The 27,979-nt window shown below is 42.1% G+C and overlaps 1 protein-coding gene across 13 annotated transcripts in view; it reads right to left on the reverse strand.

The window, feature by feature from the left end:
* The window catches only part of ena (ENAH actin regulator enabled), a 66,489-nt gene that overhangs the window by 27,594 nt on the left and 10,916 nt on the right, over window positions 1–27,979 (reverse strand). For 2 of the 13 annotated variants that reach the window (XM_086980990.1, XM_022794749.2), the window contains exon 1: window positions 26,099–26,202. The exons of 10 other annotated variants lie outside the window; for them this stretch is intronic. The gene's annotated coding sequence lies outside the window, so the exon portion shown is untranslated. Of the gene's footprint in view, window positions 1–26,098; window positions 26,203–27,979 lie in introns of those variants that run through there. One more of the 13 variants, XM_086980989.1, reaches the window with a different exon arrangement.

Here is a 27,979-nt window from a genome sequence, read left to right on the forward strand (position 1 = left end):
CCTCCTTTGTAGCGTAGCGTTCACGGGCGTTTACAGTGGCCATTAATATATGTATTCTATTGTTTAAATATGGCATAGTCCCCCGACAAGAACAAATCGGTTGGACTACAGCTTCAAACGCAGGTTGCACTGAAGGCTTTCCCTTTGACCAGTGAGCTTTCTGCACGAGGCATCGTCTCTGTCCCTTCGAAAGCCGAAGGCCTAGATACTATCGCCGTTGGTGTCACTGCGTCGAGGCGCGGTAGACCAAGACGAGACTTGTACTACAGAACTGCTGCAGTTTCAAGCCGACGAGAAAGCGCTCGCTTTTCGTATCTCTTTTTTGCCTTAAGCAAAGCGTCTGAAATATAGAGCATCAACTACAGATGCAGCACAATGACGAAGCGCAACAGTAGCAGCGAGGAACAAAGTCGAGGTGGAAACTCGAAATTCGCCTTCCAAAGCTAGAGAAAACGCAATGGAAATGGACAAGGTTTTGACAAGCGCAAGAAAACTATGCTAACGCGACTACGGAATTGGCATTCATGAAATGTTCAGACGGTCAGACACTCTTAGACAAAGACTTTCTGAATTTCTAGGCAATTTTTGTCGGGGGCAGAAGATGCGAGATTGCTTACGTAGCAGTATTAAGAAGAGAAACGCGCTCAATGCATGGTATGGCATCAGATCTCCCACTTTGCGTTAGATCGCAGGCACGACCGTTCGGTGATGCCCATATTGTATACGACAGAAAGGCCATAAAACAAAGATATAACTAGTTTTATAGGACAAGCCAGGTACGGGTCATCCTGCTAAACGCTTTTCTGCCTAGAACAATGTCTATATTTGGAATGATCCACCACAGCGACGAGACGCTGCACTACAATATACGGTATCTCATTTAGCAAATAAATCTGCTTATTCGAAGATAACCGTAGCTTATCAACACAGCTGATAAATACCTCAGGTGCATTTTGCCAGATCGTTTTATACAAAGGCGTGTAATCATGCAACCCATACGCTTTGTCATACAGTGAACGCGTAGAAAACTAGTATACACCGCTACATAGGTAACGGGCTTATGTGTACGCGTCCTTGCCCTGTCCTTACTCTTCTCCTCCTGGATATATGCATCTTATAGTTTACGTGTTTTGAGCTCTCTGTGTCATTTTCTATATCTCCTATTCTCCCAGTTCCATGACGGTTCACGCTAATGCACAGTCACGTTGCGAGGACCCCCGGCAGCAGGCGAAGATTTAGCTAGTATCAGCCGAACGTCACGACCGAGACCCGCTGGTGTCGGAGTTTAACGGTCGGTGTTGACAAATAGTGTCCGCCGGATAAGCGTTTGTTCTTCGCACATAACATTCTGTAAATGTCGCTTTCCATGTTTGACTCCTGGGGTTTCGCTTTTTCTCTCAGTTAACGCATGAAACAATATTCAAACAACGCGCAGTCAAAAGGGCAGCCGAGAGCGGCCAAAAAAGTTGGTAGTAGTCTGAAGAAGCATCACAATGTTATACCGATGCTCCAGCGGCGGGAGTCCGGAGTGATCATAGCAGAGACACAAAAGGCATAAGGTTCACGCTTGGTAGGCCACCCGGACCTATTAAAGGAAGTGGAGATCTAAACAATAACGTCGAGTCTATGTTGTGTCGCCATATGTCCGTTCCATTCTACAAGTCACTTTGAGGTCACTCACAATTGAGGTAACGCGAATCGGTGTTGTCGCAAACATTTGTCGTATGCTTAATCGATTTCCTCAGATAATAACAAGAACATATACATGAAATCAGATTTTGATTGGGCTTCTCTGAGGGTTGTTTGCTTTATGTCTGTTGTATAATACAGAAGAAATATTTGCTTGGTAACTTTCAAAAATAACAGACTGAACTTTACGGCAATTTCCTTTTAAAAGCTTCTTTCTTACTAAACGGGTTATTCGTCTCACAATAGCCGTGTCCTAGCACTGATACCGTTTGCCATCGCTGTTTCGCAAGGCCGTTAGCGGAACCAACATATGCCAACAAAATCTCATCAGTAGGTTTCAAAAGGAGTAAAAAAAGTTACTACCAAACGAAACTATACGAAATATCGGTAAGATTATGGACCGATTGCAACACACGGAGACCTGCTTCAAACCAAATGGAAGATAGCTATGTAAAAATCTGTGTGTTATGTGATCGATTGGCTGTTATCACTCAACTTCCACTGAATAATCTATTAAGCCGACGATCGCCGATCGTATTAACAAGAAGCGCCAACCAGCCAAAGACCCATGAAAGTACGATGAGTTTTGCTCCACTTCTGGCTATCTGAGGATACATAAACAGATGTTTTTCTCTGTCAGCTCTAACAGGACACCGCACCTTTGTCATCACACAAATCCCCTAAGGTAAGCCTATTATTATTGTCATTTTTTTATTAGCAGAAAAAACAGCGCAATGGATGTTGCAATCGTCTTTCTATAGATGCCACAAAAAACATCGCACGTTGTTTGCGGATTACCAGGGCCGGTGCAGACTCTACCAAGCCTAAATGCACACAACAATAGTAGGTACCTATGCGCCTCGCCGATTCAAAGCGTATTGATTGAAGATGAGTCGAACAGAGTCCTATCACACAGGTGACTGTATTTCAGGGAACGACCAATAAAAGCAAGAGAAATCAATGACAGTTATCAACTCCGCATAGTCTTTCTGTCTCTTTAATCTATCGAATAATATTAGATTTTGAAATTATCTTAGTCCGGCTAAACTTTGGTATCCGCTGGCAGACTACGCGCAAACAATAGATTCAGAATAGATTGTTTATTCTCAGGAATCCGTGTATCGAGATAGATGAGATGCAATACTATCAAGGAGGTAAACGATAGAACAGCGTTAATATATATCAGGATCCATAATACTTGATTCGATTCAGCGAATAGGCATCAGTTGCCGTCGCTGGTTCATGGGGCTGATAGTCAAGGCTGTTCGATGATTTTTGCCGGAACCAAGTAGAGCTTCGATTCGAACGAGCGCCGGTACCGGAAGGCGTTGGTTGCCAGTCTCTAATGTATTTGCTTCCACTACACTCCTATGTAAACAATACTGTATACACTGAATATCTAGAGCAGGCGGCTGGCAATATCGATGCAATCTTCTCTTCCGGGTATTTGCGGCCACCTGACTGGCTGGTACCGAACTCCACGACTTTTCTGTACACGGCATCGTGCCACTAGGCCGGTGCTGTTGATCGGTGAATTGTCGTCATCACGTCATTGTGGTCGCTGCTGCCGTCGCATTCGCCACGGTCCGCTGCAGCACAGCACTGAGTGGAGCCATAGACAAAAAGTATGGAACAAAATGGAGTGCAAAAAGAAGCTAATTGTCTCTTCACGACACCGTTGACTATGCGGGGAGCCCGCCGACATATCGATGTATGAGTGTGGTACTCATCAGTGACACTGCAGTACCACAGGATCAATATCAATTGTATCATTATTCTTATTACTATTATCATTAATTGTATCATTACCCTTTACGTTGGGTACTGTTACCGGCAACGGCGGCGGTGGTAAGGTTTCACGTAGCAACGCATAGCACGCACGGACACCTGCCGCCAGCACGTGGGCAAACACGCACACACACAGATAACAAAAGGGAAAGTGCGAGCCACAAGCTGCATTACAGCAGACCGTAGGCAAAAACGCTCTCGCACGGATAGTCGTGGACAGAACCGTAGTGTTATCTTGCTTGAATGTCACCCACAACCACCGCCAAATAGCGGCTATCGTGGTACGGACGAGAAGCGGAAGGGACATTTGTTTGGCCGTTCCTTCGGCCAATGCTGATCCGTCAGTTCCTACGGGCTCGCGATACTCTAGCCATCGGTCGCACCGCTAACGACGAGGCCCGCCAAATCGAATACGAATGATCCTGCCGCTGCTGCTGCTAGCTCTCCATCGTTCCCGCTGCTACTTGTCGGAGGACGCCACTGATCGGGAAGCCATTTAACAACTTCCTTTACGGTTACAGAGGAGCCGCCTGGCCAGGCCAGTTCCAAAGCGGTACAAGCCACCACAGTAACAGCAGCAGCAGCAGCAACAGCAACGACAATAACGTAGATCTATCACGAAGATCGGTCGTTCAGTCAATCAGTGAGTCAGCCCGCCAACGACAGGAGCCTTCGAAGACGATGACACAGTACGTGTACAGATACGGCTGATGCTAATTGGTCCCAAGCTGATCCGGTATGTGAAACTGCCGTAGGCAGAAAGCTCTGCTTAGCACTACTAGTTGAAATAGTCAAAGTATCTTATAAAAAATAATAATACGATGAGTTCAAAAGGCGTTGGTGTTGTTTTATCTACAAACAGATGTACTGACCTACTAATGACGGCAATGAGTGGTCAATAACCCACTAAGGCAGTGCTGCTAGTGCAGCATCAAAAGAACAGCAGTATTATACAATACTATATGTTTACTATTTTGTACAAAGATATACATATGTATATGAGAAATATATACATTTCCTTTACGCACATAGCAGTCAGTGTCAGACATATATGTGTGTGCCTTTAAAATGATTCGAATTTTTTTAATTGCGCATAGCGACTAGCCCAGACGGAGATTTAGAGGACACGATACGAACTATGTACACAGGTCCGGTAGTATAGAATGAACACCGAATACGTGAACAGCGCAGGAACAGGTTTCTAACAGTAGACAGATCTGCTTGCTATTGTATTCCAGCTCATTGAACTTCTAACGTAGTGGCAAACAGCTTAGAAAAGGCGCTCTGAGCACACTGGACTGACCACACACTGAACACACTGACAAACCAGCCATTGACAGAGTTACCGGATGTCTACATAAAACTGTGCGTATCCTCCTTGTTGAGAACATGGGTGTCAGAATACCTATGCCATGTATTATTATTCTACGAGTCAATAGTACGCAGTAAAGGGCAAGTGATACATTATGCAAAGACCCCACGAAAATATCAAAGAGCCCCCTCACGCACTCGTCTAAGACTGGTGCCGATGCATACTCACCGCCCGAACCCGTCAGTCTGTTCCTAAAGGATTAAGTGTTGAGCAGCATCGTTGTAGAAATGCTCAAGTAGGCAGTGGCTTCTCGAGCGACACATTTCAGGACAACGCCAGGGTGGTCTATCCTCACAGGGCTTAAATATTACAAAGTGTTACCCCTGTGTGGCCCGCCGTATATCCTATACGCTCGATATACCAGCGCCACAAGAAAAATACTTAGCTCTAACAGGGCCAATACCAGCAGTAGTAGTCGTAGTAAAAAGATGTTTTTTTTTTTCATTTTTACGTCCTACGTACCTAATCCACCAGGCAATACTTTAAACATTAGTAGTAATGTGAAAGTTTGAAGAGGAAATCATTCTTGTGTTTGCTCTTATACGGCAGTACGTGTTTAGGTGAGCGTGTCGCACCGAGGGCAGGAATGAAGCTTTCTAAAAGTGCCAGTTTTGCGATATGTAAAAAAATTCTGCATGTTTTTGGCATCTTGTGCCCAATTATAGAGATCAAACAAAATAAATATGGGTTATAGTATTAGCATTCGAAGTTGAGCTCCCGCCCATACAACCGTAATCAACTGACACAGCGCGAACGATTCTACCTAGATGGTATAGTTAGTATAAGTGAGCAATCGTAAGTCCGGAACGATGTGGATAATTTTCTCGCATATTTGCTTTCTGGAGCCCATATTGGCCTGCATCTACGTCGAGAGTAGAAGCGCTGGAGTTGGCAGTGTGTCTAAAAGCGCATAGCAGAACAGACTCTGTATAGCTTGCACATGCCTTGCCTATCAAATCATAGTTGGCTGCAGTTCTTGCTCCATACTGACACCTCACGAACTCGTTCAAGTGACACCGGTATAATTTAAAAACGGGACCGCATGCGGCTGATTTGAAGTAAACGATACTCTTAACAACTCCCCTTTCCTTTTTCGAAGCTCTGCACAGTATCATCATTAACGACAACGAAATCATCATGTGTTATTTCGTATTACATGAAGGTCTGACGCGTGCGGGTCCAGCTTGCGGCAGCAAGACCCAACAAGTCTGATGTGTTGTGCTCTTTATCGACGTATCTCTAATATGCTATGTTTTTTTAGGAGAGCCACACGCCGCAACGTTGAATTTGTCTGGATTATGTCTATACTCAAGGGAGATGCAACGTTTAAACCAAGTGACGGTGGCGGTGGGCTCATAGCAAACGATTTAGTACTCTTAGAGTAACTGAAACGAGCAAGTTTAAAACTGCGGTTCTCAAAGTGTTGCCTTTGTATCTTCAGCCGGTCCAAGGGATATCCTTATGTATCATCTCGGACTTGCACAATGGCTGCAGAATATTTCACATTACCGTGGGCATATGGTGAGCGGAAGCGCTTAATAGAAGGCAGCTAGAAAAGGCGCGCATTTTGAACTGCGATTGAAAGGCGTCGAATGACTTATTAAATCTAGTTTACATTTGCTGCAAAAAAAAAACAGCAACTTTCTCAAGAATTGAACTACAATTTTGCATATTCCGTCACACATTTTTATGCATATTTTTCAATTTCAGTTCGCTCTCAAATGTCATGTACTATGTATCTCCATATTTACGAAACATAAAAAGAAAAACCTCTGTATAAAAGATGTACTCTAAAAACTTTGAACACCAGCTGGTTTGCTGGACCTTTTACGAAGCTCGCGTTGGTTATGCAGATATCTGTGAATATCAGAGAATTTCTGCGGCCTTTCTGAAGCAGCCAAAAAATTGCCAGGATAGATCAGTCTTTACCTGATGGATCAATTCAAAGTTTATGCCTAAAATAAAAAAAGAACGAAACATTTCCCGGTTTACTCATTAGCGACATTTTCTCTCTGGATTTTTCCTGTAGACATGGCTCTCGTCTGATCCCTTGGGCCGTCCATTAGTATGAGACAACCAATACTACTAACAACCACCATGGGATCAAAATCGCTCTGAGCACGCAAGCAGACAATTCAGACAGAAATGAGACCAATACAGCGTTAATTTTCCTCTTAGCGTTAGTGTCTTACCAGTTATGTATAACTGGTAAGACACTAACGCTACAACAACGTAACGAAACAATTCTGTTCTATATGTATATAGAACAGAATTGTAAACTAAAACTACTATACGTCACGTCTAGTTTGGCTTTTTTTTTTTTAGCAATATCTTGTTCGTTTAGGCAGCCGATTACAATGTAGACATCAAGGTAAACAGATAGCCAAGGCGGCGACAGCAATCATCGTACCACATTGTGGAATCAATGAGCTTTTCTATATAGCGTCAGTAGCGGCGTATCTGGGCCTCGCCATGAAAAGAATCTCATTCCTGAAGCCTTTACTTGTTTACTACTGTTCGCAAGATCGCTGCGACAAAGAGTGTTGCATGGTAACGGCAGGACATCTACTGCCAACAATGCGTACAACAGATCGAACAATTCGACAACGTCAAAACGCTACCCAAAACCGCGAGCGTTTAGCAAACGATACCGATGACACTGCCGAGACTGACGACCGTCGCCAAGTCAGCCACAAATAACAATGAGCCAAAAAATAGCATTTGTTTTTCCGCATGCCACATAGTACTAGCTATATATTCTGGAGATACACAGAGATGAATGATGATTGTGTTCACATACAGCTAAAAGCCGCCGACGACATCCGGTTAAATTTCGCAACACTTCTATAGCACACACCACATATATTGTTTACAGTAAACGTCACTATTGTGTTATTGTGCAATGAACTAGCCCGTCAATATGTATCTGAAGATAACGTTGTTTGTGATCAGATTGTCAGACAAGAACATAATCATGTATTTCATCAAGATCACACCGGCGACAATAAACCATTCAGGCTGCTCACATCAGACTCCATATAGATACTCGTATTGATCGCCCGTGAATTAGAGTTTTTATTATTATGGCGTTCAGAGCGGCTTTGAGATGCATAATTGCGCGACGGACAATTTCGATGTATGCACAGTTTTTTTTTCGTTCTAACCTATAGGGTAAAAACGCGAAGAAAAATCCTAGACCATGCAGCATTTCAGCTCCGTTTCTGACTGTATCACATAGAAGCATGCTATTACATATGAACGATTCTAGCGACGGTCTAGCTCAAAAAGCCTGATCTAATTATAAGTGGTAACTAACATATGAGACCTATGATCTTTAGAGGTCTTCCACTAACGTTGCCCATGAGCGTACGCTTAGCGTTTTACGATCACATCCAATTCTATTCTTCTAACATCTCAAATACATTCCAATGGTCGAATGTACGAAGATTGACGTAAGCACCAATGCATCTCACTATTTTTTCCACTTGCAACAACAAAACAAAAAAGAACCGGCAAAAAAGCAAACTACCGAACGACGGTGACTCGTTTTCTTCCATCCCGCTACTACAAAGCCCCTGACATTGACGATCACCTAGAGTATCATCACAGGCGACATCGACAGCTAACAAAAACTGCGGTCATTTGAAAACAAGTAAAGTGAGTCGTGTCCGTCAGAATCGATCCCCTACTCGCGCGCCGTTCGAAAATAATGTTACCCACCTGTAACGAAACCAAAGATTAGCAAAGCTGAGAATGGCGGGCGAAGTGGTGTACGTAAACATTGGATTTGGAGAAGTCGTCATCGAAGCTGATGTTGAACCGATAGCTTCAGCTGCTGCTGTTGTTGTTATTGTTGTTCAAACTGCTCTTGATAACAACGTCGGCTATATCAGGATAGAGAAAGCACCGTACAACGTGCCGTACGATGGCCAAAACGTCAGCGGACAACAAAAGCTCGACCTTTTGAACACAACAACCGAGAGCCGTTTTTACGGTGCCGCGGTTGTTTTTGCGGCGGTAGTTTAACAATATATCGCTGAGTAACAATTTCTAGTACACGCAAAGCACATTAAGAATGAAGGCGACCCATGCTATACATCGAGCGTCTCGTGTGTATGTGTATTTCTACTCTCTGCAAGGTGGGTGCAGATCTGCGGCGCATGGACAACTTTTGCTGTGATGATCTATATATGTAAAAAGACCAGCCGAACTATTTCTTTGAAACCGTGCCACATCTATTCTAATCGCTTTCGAACAATACAAAACCCCTAGCGACAAATTTCTTTTTTCTAAGAAAAAGGGCGACCTTTACAAGAAAGCTGCTGCAACGCATTGCGTAACTGAGCTCATGTTGCTGGCCCTAGCTAGCTCGCGGCCTCGTCCACGATGACGAAACCATAAACTAGATTGCTCGGGAGCAAGAAACGGCACACAGTGACAGAAGGACCATTCCAGCACATGTATGCATACATATATATTGCTTAAGGGAGTCAAGGTGCTTTACTGATCACAGCAGACAGCGACAGCAACTGAAGGCAGCATTCTCTCACCCACCCAGTAGAGCATCACGCTAACAAAAGACAACTCTATTCTGCCGGTTTTATGCCAATGTGCTACAAAACAGACAAGATGACGTTTCTGCTACATATTTGCTAGACCTATCGTTCATACACAGATCAGCACGTGCGCAATGAATACCGCTAGATCCCTCACTGTTCAGGCTAGTAAATACGCGCACACTGCCGGTGTGGTTAGAACCCGCTGGCCGTAGAAAGATTGGATTTCTTGATGATCTTCGACTACTTGATGAAAAATGAGAGACGGGCTACCCTTTGAACGCACAGGGTTGCTGTACCTGAACTGAAACCCTAGACGCTGGTTTGGCGACGTGGTCCTTTTGTTGACATTTTTATCAGGAAATATTCACCGCTGCTAAATCAATTCAAATACAGAGCGTTTTTTTGGCGTTTCGTACTACCAGCTATATAATCAGCGTGACCTTCATTGTCGTCGTCAACTCGATTTGCTAACCTTAACAACGTAACGTATTTTTGTAGTGGCAGCTGTCACGAAACTCTGATATAACTGGTTCGCGTTAAACACGGGTACCAAATTTGCAATCGACTGCGTGATACCAGCAGGGGCTTATCTTAGCGGACAGTGTCTTAAGTTTCCTATTCCCAGTTTACATAGTTGTTTCTAGCTGAACAATATTCGGGCAGAGACAATGATCTATATAACAGTTATATCGCAACTATGTGTGCAGACTAACTTGTTTGCATTGTTTAATCTTAAGAGATATGATGAGATGCTATGCGTTACGTAGGTTATTCCTGTACCATAAACGTTATGAATTTCTAAGAATTCGCTTTACATAGAAGTCGATTAAACAATGGCAACCTTTATACCATTATTTCGGAAAATTGTTTTTAATAACCTACAACAATCGACCTATTAATCATTACTCAAAGCCCAATGCTCCCAGATATAACTAGGAATTTTATTATTAGGCGCTAAAGATGCAACCATTTAGGCTTGCATTCGCCTCAGTGGTCATTTTGGCTTCATCATCAATTGCTTTCCTAACACTCATTCATTACCTTTTTTCACTACTGAAAATCCATGTGCTTCAGCTAGAGCAGCGCCCCTCACCTTCACCGAGAAGCAACCTTCCCGGCTATCAACGTGGAGGTGCGCAAGCAGAACTAACCATGTTCATATCATCAAACCCCTCTCCAAAAAAGACCAAATATGGATATATTAGCTACAAAATTGTAAGCTTAGCACGATCGGCTTTCCTATCTCGAACTCATCAGTCGTTACGGTGGTCTTGGCCCTCTCCCTGTGACCATGGTCGAAATGGCATTTCCTTCGTTTGCCTTTCAAGCCAAGAAACGGAGGCAAAAACGCCAGTAATAGTCTTTTGCAAGCTTCTACTCTGGTTGCCCAGTCATCCGGCTGGTTACCTTGACAGGGCGCTGATGCGTATCGCTTTCGGCATTAAGTCGTCTCCCTCTACCCCCTCTCCGGAGAGGGGAGGGGCTGTCCACTCGGTACCATCTTCCAGAGGCGTTGTCATATAAACCTCCGTTTCACTTCATTTCGATGAGTCACCAGTTCATCCGCTGCTGGGGACAACGAACCCAAGCCGGAAGTGGTGTTTCATCGCAATTTCATGGCTGAGGCTTATCCTTCTTGAAGTCCACGATTACTTTCGCAGTTAGTCGATTGTCGGAAGAGTTAGTTCTCTGGCTTGCAATCGTCCTTCCCTCATCTCTATAGCGCCACTTCAGTTTTGCCCGCAATCACTATTGTGCGGCTCCAGAGTTTCAAACTATAACTGAATAACCATCTGACGATGATCAGGATGAATAAATATAATACCGAAGAAGCCGCTGAAGGTAGTTTGGAAACGAGAAAAAGGAAAACATAACAATGCGGTTGAAATATGGGTCCCAACAACTGTTTTCCTACAAATGCTACGACGCTATTTGGGAGCGTGGTTAGAATAACGAAGTTCCATTGAGAACCGTCAAAGTGGCCAGCCAACAGCCTAATTTCGTGCTAATAAAAGCCAGCAAAACCGATCATTATCGTCTTGCGGTTAGTTTGAGGCTATTGTTATAGAAATGCGATTCGTTACCGAAGTCAATCGTGTATTACCTGGAGATATCGCCAAACAATATACAACTTACGCTCCATTTTAAATAAGCCGAAATCAACTTTTTTTTTTTTTTATTTCTTAGGCTTATATTCGCCTGCTCTTATAGCCGATCATACCTATCTGTGTGAAACAAATGGTGTTCTTTATAGTTAGGAACGTGTTTTAGGGTTTATCGAGAAATGTAGAATCAGTCGTGACTAGCCAGGTGCAGGTACGTCAACTAGAACTTTCAAGATACCTTCGACAAATGGAGACAGGATCATATAATAATAACTATCCTGAAAGTTGTTCAACGTATGAACATTTCAGCGTGGATATATATATATTACTTGGCGATAGTGAACGCTCCCCTTCTTGAAAATAAATCTACATCAACACGTTTGCTCCTACCACAGAGTAAGGATCTTTTGCGAGTACACCTACAGTGCCTTCAATCCTCTCTCATAACGTGATGACGTGGTGCCAAGTTGTACCAGGTAGTGCAATTGTCTCGAACTTGATCCGCAGGATCGAATCTCGCAAGAGCCAAGAAAGATCTCGTTTTTGAACAGAGCATCACCCGCTAGTCGCTGGTGACACAACGCAAAAGTTCCACGACGACTCTATAGAAGGGTATGTGCTTACATACCTCAGAGACGTACAAGACTACGTGTTAGATACAGAGAATAAGAACAGTGCTTTTACTGGGGCGTTAATTCCTCTAATCTGATATGGTGTCGGCGGTTCTTCTTCTACAAGACGGTCTTTTTTGTTCAGGGAACCTACGCTTACATGATTATGCATAATATTTTATTACGGTCCAATTCGATTAATAGTAGGATTGAAAGGAGCCTTGGTTTCAGGGGGGTTTGCTTTGACCGCTTCAACTGTTAGTAACAAAAAAACACATCAACGCCTTTATTGATGATATTTACGTGCGACGTATCAGCAATCGACATGTTTATTTTCTTTCTTTTACAATAAAATCCATAAATATATAGCACGTTTATTCAAGGAAGTCGTCTTAAATCATACAATCGTAAACTTTTTATATGTACAGTTTTTTAAACTATAAATGTTTTTATTTATTTATTTATTTTTTACTTCAAAGATAATTGAATTCAAACTTTTTTCGGCTACTTGTTATTATCTAACGGGTTCACGCGAGATTATACTTTCATTTTACGCACAATTAGCGTTTTACGTTATTGCCTTCCATAGCGACTTTTAAAAATATTCAAGGAAGGCTTCCAGAGGGCAAAACGAAAGATTTTCAATAGACCCTAGATTCGAATAGCCCGACAATTATTCAAAGTGAGCCAAAGAGTGATTTTCGACCATTTTCGATATTTTATATGGAAATTACCAAGCGTTTTGAACCGAACATCAACTGCCTATTGGATCACCCAAAATAGATTCAACGGTAAGGCTTTCTGATTTTTTTGCGCTTTTGTGGACATTTTGTACTTTCAGGCCGTTTTGAGTTTTTCCGCATTCTGGGGCGCCAGCCTAAAATTGGATTATCTTGGAATTTTTTGTGCGTAACGTTTTAAGCGACAGTTTAACGATTTTACACAGATTATTATCTTTTGATGGATGGTTACTATTAAAAGGTTAATCGCGACTGATAGAAAATCGTTTTGGAAATCACTAGTTTAGATTCTGAATTGGAGTTTTACTAGTGATGAATAGTAATCATGATAATGATATGATGAATTACAATAAGTAAATATAAACGTTATTTGTAAGTTTTTAAATACCTTCGAGTTTCTGATAGCTTCATTGAAAGGTTTGTTTGTTTAGATATAGTCCTGGGAACAGCTCACGAGAAAAGTCCGGATTTAAATACCCTCCATTTAAAAATCGAAACCGTGACATTTTCAGCCAAACGTGAAACATCACTATTGAATGAAGCGAATCATACTATCTATCGTAGACTTTTTGTTTTATTTCTTATTATTAAAAAATTGTTTGTTTATATCCATCTTCTTACTTTGCTATTCTTTGCTAGTAAATACAGTCAACTGTGTCAGTACACATAAGCAGGCAGAATTACAATGATTAGTATCTAAACGCATCTGAAACCTCAACGGTTTGCATACTAATCATGATGACGGTCTTGTCTAACAACGATTAGACGGAAACCATTTATCGAAGGGCGCAATGGCCGCGAACGCTGCCCTGTATACGGGCGAGGCCAATCCCTCGACGACTGTTAAAACCACTAATAACGCCACGGGTCATCCATCCATTCGCACCCATCAGAAGATCATTTAAACTTTCGTACGGCACCGAAGCCTGACCTACCCTTTGTGCTCGATCCTTTCTCATATGCGCTTCTATATGATGCAATAATAGATTTATGAAATTGGCAAATAGTCATTAATGAACCGAAATCAGCGTTTTTCTTACTGGAACGCTTATATAATCGTCATCGCTGTCCGACGCCATTACCCAACACCCGGACGGCAGGATTCGGCCGGTGTTACGTTGTGCAGCGTTCAGGGTCATTATCCCAGAAGGACCGTCTTGGAAGACCACTCTAGAATGACGCGGCGTGAACGCCGCACCGCTGAACGCATCGCATGACGACTGCTGCGATTTTCTTTAAGCAAAACACCCTCGTATATCTATCTGTAAGCAATGCTGTGCGCCGTCAAGATCGCGCACCATTTTAAATTAGGTAATTGTTCAGTCACACCTCACCATTCAATAGCGTGGATCCTAATAATAATAATAACTGTCATGATGGCAAGAACTGATGCTTAACAACGACAGATAACATAGAAATGTGGTTCTTCTAAGAGACAACTATCAGTAGTAGTAGTGATAATTGTGACAGATCTCGAAGAGAAACAGGCGGCCGATGTCAGCAGTCAAAAAATATCGTATTCTTGTCTGCAACAATGGATCCTTTTTGGGACGTTTATTGCAGAGATACTCGTACAGATACAAACTAGAATAATGGAAACAGTCTTACAAGCAGTTAATAACAGTCTGCTATGAGATTCTAATGTGAACGGGTAAAGTTAATTGCACTGTCAGGTTACTTACCGTATATAATTTTGTCACCAAAATATTTTCGAATTGTTAAATATATGTATGAGTCCGATACGTTCAAGGCCTAACAGAAAATCAGCGCTAGGGTGTTTACTTCTTGCAGTAAAAATTTGAAATAAATTATATTTGCCAGCCGAGTCCTCAAAAACGTTGAAAACGGCCGCATGTGGAATCGTGTCACTGCGACAGCGGTGATTGGCCTTCGTTAGTTTTACCACTGTATGCCAACAGTTAGTTAGTTATAAATTATACGCACCTGACAACAAACACCGCATAAACAAATCGCGTCACGAGTGATCCTTGCCGTAAGGAGCAACGTAACAGGAAACACTCGTGTACGACTCAACATGGCTTAGTCTAGTCAATACGACTAGATTTATATTGCAACGCTAAATTTCGCGTTAACCGTCTCTTCTCTAACTTGTTGCATGATGATGCACACCAACGCGATACAGTAAGAGAATCCAAAAGAGATCCAGCCACGGAAAATACGTTCGACTAGCATTACCAAAGGTAAAGCAGTCTTTAGTTTGAAGGCCCACGCGTGAAAAGCAATTCATTTAGGGGCACTACAGCCCGCTTAGTTTCTTGTAGCTTTAAAATTGACCACCTGAGGAGTTCTCTGTCTTCAGTAAAACCTGTACCGTTGCATCTTCGTATTATCACTGTACTGACATATAAGTTATTTTCTAACACGTTTAAAATAGCAAAAAAAATTTTGGCCTTTCGCGTAAACTCTCATATTCATTGTTGTTTCATAGAAAAATAAGCGCCCATAAATTGGCCAGCGTCTATGTTGGACTTTGATCTGACAAAGGACAATAACAAATAAATCCAGCGTGATGCACCATATATTGTTACAGACAGGACAGCAGGCTAGCAGCTAGGTTTATCTCTTCCCTTAGGCTCCTCGTCCGTCCTCGAGTTGGCCTTCAGCCGCTCTCGTATTAATGCTGCTTAGCCGAGTCGACCAGACCGACTTCTATTGCAGGATGGGCTGTCCATCGATCGATATCTAATAGCGAGTAGATCGGACACAGACTTCACTGCCGAAGGATGGTTAGACACTAGCTTTGCAATACGTCGATTTTTACTGGACAATGGAAGCTGCATGGCAACTATAGAAGATGAAAAGTCTTTATTTTTACTTACTTTATTTTTACAGTCTACTCTAAAGTCCAATACCATTGTCGTATTACATAACGCTGACACGGAAATCACGTCAGGTCGCATGTAAACCGTTGAGATGCTCAAGCCATGATCCTTTACGTTCATAGTGATTGCTAGGTTCATGGTAGGCCCCAAGACGCTTATTATGTAAGCAATATAGATCTGAGTAAGTTAACACACGCTAGTAATCAGTTCAGTCACACAAACATATTAGCGCTCGCCATTTGTTGAATAGTCACTGCCACCCTCACAACTAAGCTAAGAAAGAAAAGTTTCTCAGAGCTGAGGTATACATACGAGATGTCGTCTTCCATTACGGCGTTTCCTTCCTGATTAAGGTCCCAGTATGCTCCCGATGTACTAATGATAACGACATGCGCAAGCGCTGCTTATACTATATATATATATTTTTTGTATTTTTTTTACGCTCTGTGCAACGAAATATCTCTGTGCGTCGAGTAAGCATCAGACGATACAGCGAACGCCTGTGGCCTCATACATGATAACAAACGTCACTATACATACAAACTGGGCACAAAAATTAAGAACACCACCATATAATCTAACCGTCCGATTGCGATATTGAGTTTTGTCATCTTTCAGTGTTAGCACTTCATAGAGACACAATACCTGCTATCTGGATAGCTCGCATAAGTCAATAGCGCCCTTAATGAAAATTGACACAACCGTATAGTATTAAGGCTGAGGTATGGTGTTACTTGTTATTAATACCTATCGATTATTAATGTTGTTATTAATACCTATCGAAGATAGCTCGTCTTTAATAAGGTAATTCATTAATGATCAATCGTATTTCTGCAGCAGAAAATCCCGCGACGACAATTGTTGCTATATCTACGCAATGGCGTTTTTCTTCGATAGCTGACCCGACTTGATAATAGTTTTTGTATTTAGCGGTTTTATCGAATAGCAACGCCATACCGTGGCCTGCAGCTGTCTTCGATTGAACCCCTGAAGAACCAATCGAACTAACGTCCTCGAGCAGATTTCAGAGGCCTTTGACAAACCGTTATACGTAATTAGCTATACAGTGATGATGGGAAATTGCAGTCGAAGAAAGCTACAAAAAAATTGAAACTGCACGCACCAATGCATTTACTTAGAGGTTTCGTCGTCGCATGCAATTTTTTTAGACACCCAAATAAGCCATCGGAAGAGTAGGCTACCCAAGTGCCCTAGCGGGACCTTCACAAACAAACCTGGAACGAATTTCCCACCATAACAACTTCTCACAATCGGACAAACTATGAACATTTATAAAATTTAAATAGATAGCCACACATTGATACACTTACCTAGAGCTAAATGGGTAAGAATCAAAGAAGGATGGTGATTATGGTTAAAAAATGAGAAAAAGAACGTACAATCGACAGGTTGCTTTCTCTGCATAGCATCTACCACTAATCATTAGTATAGTTAGCTATTTTGAAGTTAGAAAGTTACCGCCAAAGCTCGCCCAGTCCATGAGTGGTGTTCCCCAACAGGTCACCCACTCGGCAGTTACACGCAGCGAAGTTGTGTAAACGTATTTGCCCACATAATAAGCCACAATGAAAATTCAGTGTCGCAGACATTTGCTTGAATAGCTCACGCCAAAAGCATGGGAAAAGCTACTTCACATTAGCGTGCCTGGGGTAATTAGTTAAGTCACAACTATTGCATCTTAGACACTCAGCAAAAATGTTCAAATATGCGAAGCCTCACTTATTACCAGCCACAGGCTTGCAGTAACAGGCGCGTAACATAACCAGTCACAGTTGAGTATCACGCTAAGAAATCGTGCACACATTCTATACATAGCATAGCTTAGAGCAGTTTTTACGGTTAAAGTGTTGTCGAAGTCTGCGCATTCTTCGAGTTCTTCTAAAATGGCGTTGAAAAAAAAGCTCCGTTGAAAAACTAGTTTTTTGGGCTTACCTAGCTCGCTAGTCTTGCACAGCCAGAGAAAAAAGGATCCATATTCTAGTCAACAATTTGTCTAGTTATCTAGAAAACTCTAAGGACATAAACTATGCACGGTAGCAATAGCCGTCGGCAAATATAATTTCACTTAAGGAGAAATCCATTATTAATAGGTTTAGTTTACTTATATAATTTTTGTTCTGTACAAATCTATTCATCTACAGTAAGTACGTTGTCCAAAAAAATCGCTTTCATCATGGAGGCGCTCGTTTCTAGTCCCATTTGTGGACGCAAATTTACCTAGATTTTGTAAGTATTAAACGCCGTCTCCAAAAACAAAAATAGCAGGTATCAATAAGTTATATTATGATTTTAAGATATTATTCCAGTAGGTGAAAGCCATTCTGTTGTTATTCTTAATTAGATTAATTGCAATTGTAGTTAAAGTTAGCTTTTAAAAAAAGCAGTAGAGACAGTTGTACACAGAGTTGTTACTCATGGATCTCGACTGAATTTCAAGTAGCCGCCAAACGGCGCCCAGTTATTGTACCGGATATAGCTGCCAGTTGTTTTCAACATCTTCAACTGTATTTCTTCATTGCCGAGACTGCATCATCATTCTTTTTTATAGCACTGAGTCATATTTCTAAGTCTAGTCTATTTCTCATACATGGTCATTTTGTCGCACCATCGGCATAAGCATTCATTTATGTCGTATTCTGTCTGACAGCGAGCAGTCCGTGTTTCCATGCGGCCATCCGTGCTCGTCTCCCACTGATTTTCCCATCCGCTCTTCCCTTCGAGCTCCCCGCTTGGTCCGCTGCTTCTTTCAGCCAGTCATGCCCCTATTACTATCCGCTCAGCCATGAGCATTGAATTAAGAAATTATTGATTTCTCGTTTTGGCTGATTATGATCTCTGCAGCTAAAACCGCACGATTGTAGCCCTGTGTATAGCAACATGTGTTTATGAACCTCAGCAGCCTGAGTGATCAAAATTAACAGAAATCCAGTCGTAAAATATACACTAAGAAAACGCTGCTATAATAATATCGGGCGAGCTATAATAATTAACGGCAGCATAGGCAGCAAAGCCCTGGTCGAGAATCAGCAACCACTGTATTTATATCAAGCGTCCATACAAGCTAAAGGTTTTCTCCCGATGCTGTTGTTTCGGTTGACTCGTCACCATTCTTTTTATCGTTCTCTGTCATCACGACAAGTGGCCCCTAGTAGCAAGTGCTAATTAGCAGAAGACAAGCGTTATTTTAGTCGATTACAGCGGCAGGAAATTATGAGCGATTTTAGGCTTTCGAACCTCGCTATTTTTGTGACGGCTTACCGCCATATTTGTAATACATGAGTCGCAGGGGCAACGCTAACGACGCTGATGACCGTTACGGCCAGATAGTTGTAAAATTGGTAGCAGTAGCAGCGGGAAGTTACCGCCGTTGTCGTGAAGATAAAACGGCGTCAAAAGACGTCTCGCTTCAACACGAGATCCTCCACTAACCAAATACAGTCGGCTGTAATGATTATTATCTCAACTGGGTAGGCGATCGAGCACACGGAGAACAACGTAGACGCAGAGATACACACACACACAAACCCGGAAAATGGTTCCTTTTTCGGGTTTCTTAGCGAAGTTCGGCCATCGATTCGGTAAGATTTGTCGACGTCTGCTGTGCCGCACTGCAGAATACTATCATCAGCAACGACCTGCTAGGCATAAACTGAATACGCGTGTTGTCTTATGAATATCGTACCATATATTTATTATACATACCTATTAAACTATGTTATTCTCTATATCATGTTATTTAGATCAACAAAGTAAGAATGACAGCAAAAACCGTAAGAGAGGCAGCATTCGTGTCCATTAAGTACTATCAACTTACTTGGAATATAACAAATACTTATACTACTGAAGTTGGTTATTTGACGGGAACGCAAAGAAAATAGAAATGCAAAAGAAGAAGGCCTAATACATGTAAATACGTAATACAACCACTTCACTATTGTTTGAGCAATATTTTGGACTGAGTTAGGGTTCAAGCAGGTAGAATGGATCATTTGTTTTGTATAGTCCAAATCGAATTTATATAGTTATACTATGCTATAAATCTTTTCGGTAAATAGCAGCTCGTGCGACTGTGCACATTATTTACCATAAGTATCCCCATTAAGGGACGCACACATATTGATTAGGTATGCTCCATAGAAACCCTTTGCCTAAATGTTATGCCTGGAATCGTAATTTTTTTACAGTCATTCAAACCGTGTAATATTTGTATATAGTTCGCAAAACTCAAAGCAACGACCCCATATTCCCTTGAGCAGACAGCTCGCTGTCCAGGCCACCGCATCGTTCAAAATAAATCTGATATTTACTTTGACGGAAACAAATGTCAAGCGTTCATCACCGCGAACAGCTTTTTAATGATCTTCAACCAAGCTGTGCAATTATTCAGACGCGACTGGTATAAGGTGCTGCTCGAGAAACAGCACTGTTTAACGGTGACCTGCTCAGGTCTCATGCCTGAAGTCGCCACCCCCAATCGCCAAATAGATATAGGCTACGCTCGTTTAATCCAAACGTCAACCGATATGTAATTCCCGCTCGACGCATCGGACCGTCGCCGACTGGCTTTCCTTGGTTAACGTTAGTAGTCTAGATCGTGGCGAGCCTTAATAGCCTATCTCCTGCTTAACGATTTTGCTTCGTTGCAACGATGGCTGCAACAATCTCCCGGACGGTTACGACGACTCAAACTTCCCTTCGGTCTATCCTCAATGTTGTTGTGACTCACTCGTTCCATTGTTTGTTTGCCCTATATATTCTTCGCGTAAATATGCACTTGCTGCGCTGACAAACAGCCTCGTGCTTTTTAGCGTTGTTTTCCTCCTTCGCCCTTCACGCTATTCTCTTTTCGCTATGCCAATAGATTTGAGCATGCGACACTATCAATTTGTATCTTTTACCTTTGTTCTTCGCGTGTTAAGGAACTTCATCGAATTAGCCCATGATGACCACCGACTGCCGATCTATAGAGCCAAACAAGAAGGCATGAAAGGGCATGTTGTTGTAGACAGGCCTGTAGATAGATTGCCCTAGGCTCAAATGGTGGCCAATTGTAAACTAAATGCTTTCGTTGTCTCAAAAAACTATAGTACAAGGAACGGGATGAGCATGACGAAAAGGAAATAGGGCTATGCTTTGAAATATGTATATTATGTGCCAGCATCCAGCCCGCAAGCTTACGAACTCAATAACAACAAAAAAACATGTGCTTGAACTATACAAGCATCGAATTCCTGTCCAAAAACGACACATGAATTTCGAAGGATTCTTTCTTAACAAAAATCTCTAAGCGATTACCGTATCGTACGTGGAAACTGGCCTTCGATTATTGTAGGTCCGAGGCAATGAAGCGGACTGTCAAGGTCGGTCTCGTCCTATCGAGTACGAATTGAAATCTCATCGCAACGAAATCCTTGCATTGTTGACTTATAATAGATGAGGTACTTATCGATTTCCTTCGAATTTAATATGAATATCTTAACAAGGTTCAGCGACACCTGTTGACAAAGTGTACGGTTTGTGGTCAGAGAGTTGCGTGGCAACCTACTTACAATGTTGTCTGTTTCAAATTTAACTGTACATTCAAGTTATATCGACGTGTGCAAAGAAATTCGTGTAGTTTTTGTACAGTGGGGATGCTAACGGCAAACGAACTATTGTTACGGCGACGACAGGATGACGTTGCCTGAAAATTTCCAAGGAGGACTACCAGATACTATGTCTAAAAGACGAGTCATACAACTGACCTGAAACAATAACAGTGACACTTCCGATAAGTGACCAAATTAGATAAGCAAAAATCATATTTTCGTGATTCCTCAAGTCGACGCCAGCAGGCGGACAGGGGTGGAGTCATTCTACGACGCGCAAAAATGGTACCAGGTTTCAGTGATTCCCATTCATTTTCTATCCACAAATGTTTCTTTTAAACAAAGCAAAAGTTCTTTCCCTTGTTTTCGTTTGCTGTCAAGAAGAGATTGGACCTAGGACCACTGCCGCTGCAAAGCCATAGCGCCGCCGCAGTCCTAATGAACAGTGAACAGCCACTTGACAAGATTTGCTGGGTCTCGCACAAAGAGAACTCAACCGGAAATTTTCAACTATGACGATGTGGCGGTGGCACCTACACCGCTTTTTTGTCGAAAGCTTGCCCCGTAATTTCCAATGGTTACTTCTTCGTACGTCACGCATTGCCCCAGCTACGTAACTTTACGCCATTGTCATGTCGTGAAGATAAATTGCGTCCGATGGTGTAGCTATCATCAAGTTCCACTGTATGACAGCGACGCCGCTTGTGGCGATGCAACGACAATATGGCGTCACCATAGTATGGAGCTACGATAAGCATTATCATTGTCTTTTTGCGTCATTATAATCAGCGCTGCCCGGAGGAAGAGTTGCATTTTACTTGCGATTCATTTCGTCCAGTCGCAACAGCCGCTACCGCTGTCAACACTGCCATATTGTCTATGGCAGCATGCTTCGTTTTCAATAACAGGCAAGGGCTTTCGCAAAGGCCCGACAAATGTCGGGGGCGACCTTCGTAGTAAAAGCTCGCCACGACCTTCCCCAACCTTCAACTCAGTTCAGCGAGCAGATAAGAAAAACAACATGAGAGGCGGTGCTGGCAGCAGACACAAAGTGACAAAGACGCCAATACGGACCTTCTTCGTGACCAGTGAATTCGAATGAAGAGAGAGCAGGTGGATTCATTAAGAACCTCGCTGGCGACGCGTCGAGGCATTGTACCGCAGACGTCGCGGCTGGTGAGCAAAGGCCGCCGACATCGACAGTGTCACTATTCCAGCAGACCCGACGTCCGATGACACGGTATCAGAGCGTCAGCTGGCTCACCTTTAACACCACGTACCTCGTCGGCGTTAATGTGAAGCTGAGCTGACTTTTCCCTTGAGGTGAGCAGAATAACAAGGAGCCCGCCAACAGTGAAAAGTATAAGTAAAATAGCAAACCTGAAAAAAAGGCAAAAACGTGGGTAAAAATAGCGGCATACTGCGACGGCCGCATCGGCAGCAGCGGTAGCGGCGGTAATGGCCCGATGTGTTGATCAGCTCCACTTGATGCCTCAGGCGTTGTTGGTTTCTCACGACAAAAAGAAACAGAACATAAAGGAATAAAAGGAAACAACTAAATATCCTAAAGTATGCCAGTACACTGGTCACTTCTCTGCCGAGCTGGCCAACGATGGTGCTTATGACGACGATTTTTATAACAGCAATAGTTTTGAGCAACGAATTCACGTTTAACAAAGTAAACAAAGCACCGCATTAATGATTCCACGCATTTATAATATGTTGTATCGTTCAACTGGCCGCATTGCCAATAAAGCGGCTGTTTTTTAACAACGACGCTTGTCAAGTAGGCACAGATTCTCAAGTAAAGTGTGGTTTGACAGCTTTAGAAAAGGAGCCGACCCAACAAGCTTCTCCTTTACACCTAGTTTGTTGATGCAAGTTGTTCCACTAAAAGTCGAACAAATGGTGCTGGTATTCAGGCTTGTCGATCAGGAGGTTATCGCAGGAGGACACTAATGGGTGGGTAATTGCTTTTGCACCCTCAACACTAACGCGCCCCATAAATGAGATGAACATTATGCCAGATTCATTGCTTACGGCGAAACCTATACAGACAAGGATCGAACTTTCAGTAATATTTTTATGGTTACTATTCGCATTGATTAGTCTAAAGACTAAAAAAATTTGATAATAGTTGAGTACCGGAGTGCCCACTGCAGTATCTACGGATACAGTTGAACGAAAGATGCACTGAACATGTCGAAAATAAAAGGCCACTTTGTATTGAACTTCTACTAGATCTAAGTCAAGAAGACCTCCTACCTGTCTTCACTTTATCACTTATATAAAGTCGCTGTGATAATACTTAACGCATTACTGTGTCCGCCATTTAAGTTACGCGAATGACAGCGTCGTGGCTATGCGATCTCCTATAGGCGCAGCTGACGCTCGACCTCAATGTTCACATTGAACAAATAAACACCACAAACAGATACACAACGATTCATTGTATCATCATTTACTGTTCTGTTATTTACTAATTACTGCGCTATTAATTAATTAGTGTTTATTCCATCGCTGTTTGATTAACTTTTAATAAGATCTACTTCATTTTAACAAGCATATAGATCCGCATAACAGAGTGCTTAGAAAGCGAAACAAAAAAACAAACTCCCCATGTCGTTATATATATATATATCTATCTCTTTCCAGATGTGCTAATATTTCCAATGGTGTTGAAGTTAGACACAAGATCAAAAAGAAAGACACCCATCCGGTGGTACACAGTCAAAGCATTGCTCTCTCCTTTACTATCTGCCCGGCATTTTGTGGGTTACCAAAGCGTTTCAGTACTCTCGGGCAAAAGTTTGTGAACTGCAAAGGATCCGTGATTATCACTTCATTCATACACTGAATTGAACCAATATAACCTCGTCCTTTCGACATGGCAATTTCGTGTATAGCTGAACCTCTTTCTGTCAATAACAGTTGTTTATTTTCCGTAAGGAGTAACTCTTAGTTAAACCAGATGCCCCGAAATCGTGTATGCGTACGGACCGGGACATAAGTTGCAGTTTTGTTAGTTGAGAACGACGAACTAACCTACACTGAACGAACTTATTAATATAATTAGATATATTATGAGTATGCAGGACCGCTCTAAATCGTTATTATGAATCTAATCCCCCATCCGACAACGGCGCCAGAAGCAGCGGTGCGACGAAAAGCTTTGAGCGGTAACATCAGGAGCCGTTTTCGAAAGCTCGCAAACGATTGCAACGACAACGAGCCCAAACGCTTAAACGTTAAACGCAACGGGTGGCTAGCGAGCAACAATTGTGGAACCTCATAGACAAATTGTTTATTAGCTCCGTCGGTGGTTATATTACCGATTGGACTCCGGTCACGGAGTTAGTGTATAACAGTTACGGATTGAGCAACCACTCAGATTTGAGACATCAAATGAGCTTCTTTGGTTGCTATGGCTTCTTAGCCATAGCAACCAAAAACAACAGTGACAGCGAAAACAAATTGTTTTATTGAGTTTCGACATAACAAAAATACTAGATAAAGATCAACCTATGGCACGACATTGGTACGAACTAAAATTTACATGTTACGACAATAATGTAATAGTATCACATCGTTTGCAGAAGTAAAGGAGCATTCTATCAAGGCCGTATGCTGCACTCATACTTTAAATGATAGAACACTATGTGCACTATATGTGAAAGTCCCTTGAATTGTCACGCGCAAAAAACTGTCAACAATAAAAGCCGAGGCAACAATGGTAACGAAAGATCTTTGCTTGCGGTTAATTGGATTTTATCATTCCTTGTATTTTACTACTAGGGTAAGTGTTGAGGTGTAATTTTAGGTATTTATCGAAAATGTAAACACTTCAAACCGTTGGTCTATCTGTCTCATATAATCATCTTGTTTTCTGCAGCACAATTTATGTGTTATTTGAATCTCTTCAACGAGCCGAACGAATGGAAATTCAATACGGAAACCCGATTTAGTATCTCGTACCCTAGGTAGCAAGAACGATGCCTGACAGACATGTGACTGAAGTAAATGACGGTCGATATATAGTCATTTCTATTCATTGCTGCTCCATTAATTGCAAAGACGATGCCGACAGAAATTAGGTACAAACCGAGTGTACATAGCCGCTATCTAGTTAGGCTTACTATGTTCTACGTAAGACACAAAGAGCCTTCTCCACAGTTCGATCAACAAACGTCTAACCGAACGCTTTTTTTTTCCAAAAATCAAGTAGTCAATACCCGACCTTGCAAGGGATAACAGGACCAGGTGAGTGGCGGATGGAACACTGCGACCTTAATGCGGTGACACTGCTCCTGCTGATACTAGATCGGATAGATTCGCACTACACTCGGTCTGGCGAGGGCCGTTCAGCACAAACAACGGCAAGGACATTTGGAACACTTACTGTACTTAACGCTACGCCGTTCGTTGAAATTTACTCTGGGAAGGTGCCTTGGGACACGCGCCGCTGAGTTCGAAGCAACGAAATGCTTAGGATTAGATTTACCTCTAGCCAGGCCACTACTATAAAGCTTGACACAACCTACCGAGAGAAGCAATATATGATGCTGCGCAATCTGTCCTCGAACAGACTCTGTTCAAACGTTGATAGTCTATAGTTTTCAACATCTGCCGTTAGTAAACCTGTTGCCCTCGATCAAGAGCCCTTTACAAAGAGAACCAGACAATAAGACCTGTCAGCTGCTGATACACAACGTCAATACTTGCCCCAGAGAGAACATCATGAGTAGCAATGCAATCTGGAAACCCGGATTGCAGAACACTAACCCGTAGTCCAGCGGTGGCAGTCGATCACTGTTGAGAAGAAGATTGCTATTGCTAAGCTAGCATCCGGATCACGAATACTGGTCAATAAGGAACAATTGAAAGCTTGGCGGGATTTCGTAAACTGGACAAGGAGAGAGAGAAAGAGGGAGAGAGGGAAAAAGTTAACAGCACTGCTTTTCTACAGTCATTACGCATTCTTGCCAAAAATCCATCGTATCTGGTGGCCACTAGCAACAACATAGTGTTAACTGGCCATCATTACATTCATGTTACCCAAACTTATATTAATTTAAAAAAAAAACAAGATCAACAACAGCAATTATACTCTAACAGCGGAGTAATTGGTAAGCGGATTCGGAGACAGGGCGCTTCATGTCGACGGCCGGTACACGAACTATTAAGGTCTGCGAGCTACGCCTTCCTGTCAGCGGTACGTAAACAATAAAAACAACGTTAAAATTAGGATTATTTCAATTCGTATCGGTTCCTTACGTTGTTATATTGCAATTGTCGCCTACATGATAATATCTTCTTGTTATTGCAACAACGGCAATAGTTAAAGCGCATTTGTGTTTCGTTATTAAGACAGATATTTTACTGATGTCGTGGTCGTCTGCTCGAGCGTCCCTGTTGTTTTGCAAAGGTCTGTCTGCTCTGCAATGAATGTTAGCTAGCCCACGTGACGCGGATTATTCGTATCATCAATATCCTGTGCGCAAATTTACGTAGACAGCTTTGCAGTTCTACACGTCGAATGCAGGTTCTACAAGGCAAACCGTTCCTTAGCATCGTGCAAATTGACCCAATGGCATATTTGTTTTGCAATGCACCGACAAAATGACTGTGACAACACTCGTAGCCTTGTCTACAGGGATATTTCGATAGAAGAGAGTTTTCGAAATATAACACAGAAGGGTTATTTGAAATACCAGTTTTCATTGAGACATGTATAAGTGATTGTGAATCGATTTGGTAGGGATAGTAAATATTTACACGTATTAATGAAAGATTCAGCCTTTATCTCATTATTTTAGACTACCATTATCTGGGTACACACGACCCATTCAGAAATTTTCTTATGATACTTACTGTCAGCCAGTCGCTGGTCGGACGCTCTCATCGCCTGTTACACAGATAGCTGCTACCAAAATCGCCCCTACGTGAAAGAGGTCACATATACAATCAATGGTTACGCTAACTTCTGCATAATTTTAAATTTAATTGAAACAAAAAAAAGACACTGATTCGCACGAATCGTACGATCTTTTTATAGACATAAACAAATTTGAGACAAACTCACGCAGATTAGACTGAGACGCGGCTCAGTATCTTTAGCATCACTATACACATATAACACACAAACACCTAAATAAGCGTTGCAACGTAAAAATCGTTTGGGAAACCTCTGAAAGGTTCCGTGAATGCTGTCCACCGTCTTTATTCGTCTCTACGTGTTGATACCGAATCGTCTCACTCGAGCTACGTCAGATAGACGTTATTCCACGAAAAAAATGTTTCTCTCAATTGATGGATTCTTTTATTGTCACACCATAAAATGTATAAATATGCTATTCCTGTAAGAAGAAAAATGACAACGAGTATCCAAACGTGTGATAGATTCCCGCCATCGATTCAAATGACACCAGTACGTACTCCGAAAAAACAGGTGATTTTTAGCTTAGATTATTGGCTTGCATATCTGTTATATTTTGTTATAGCAGATTTACTCTTTTATTACTACACTCATTAATAATTTGCTTTCGAGTCAAAAATCGAGAACGGTATTTTCCCCTACGGAGGGCAATAGTTGCGAACTTCTGAAGTAAACGCATTCTGCTCGATTAAGCGACTTCAATGGCGTAATGTTTGACCATCTGCTTC

Source organism: Varroa destructor, unplaced genomic scaffold (assembly GCF_002443255.2).
Source record: "Varroa destructor unplaced genomic scaffold, Vdes_3.0 BEIS01000002.1, whole genome shotgun sequence".
Classification (NCBI taxonomy): Eukaryota; Metazoa; Arthropoda; class Arachnida; order Mesostigmata; family Varroidae; genus Varroa; species Varroa destructor.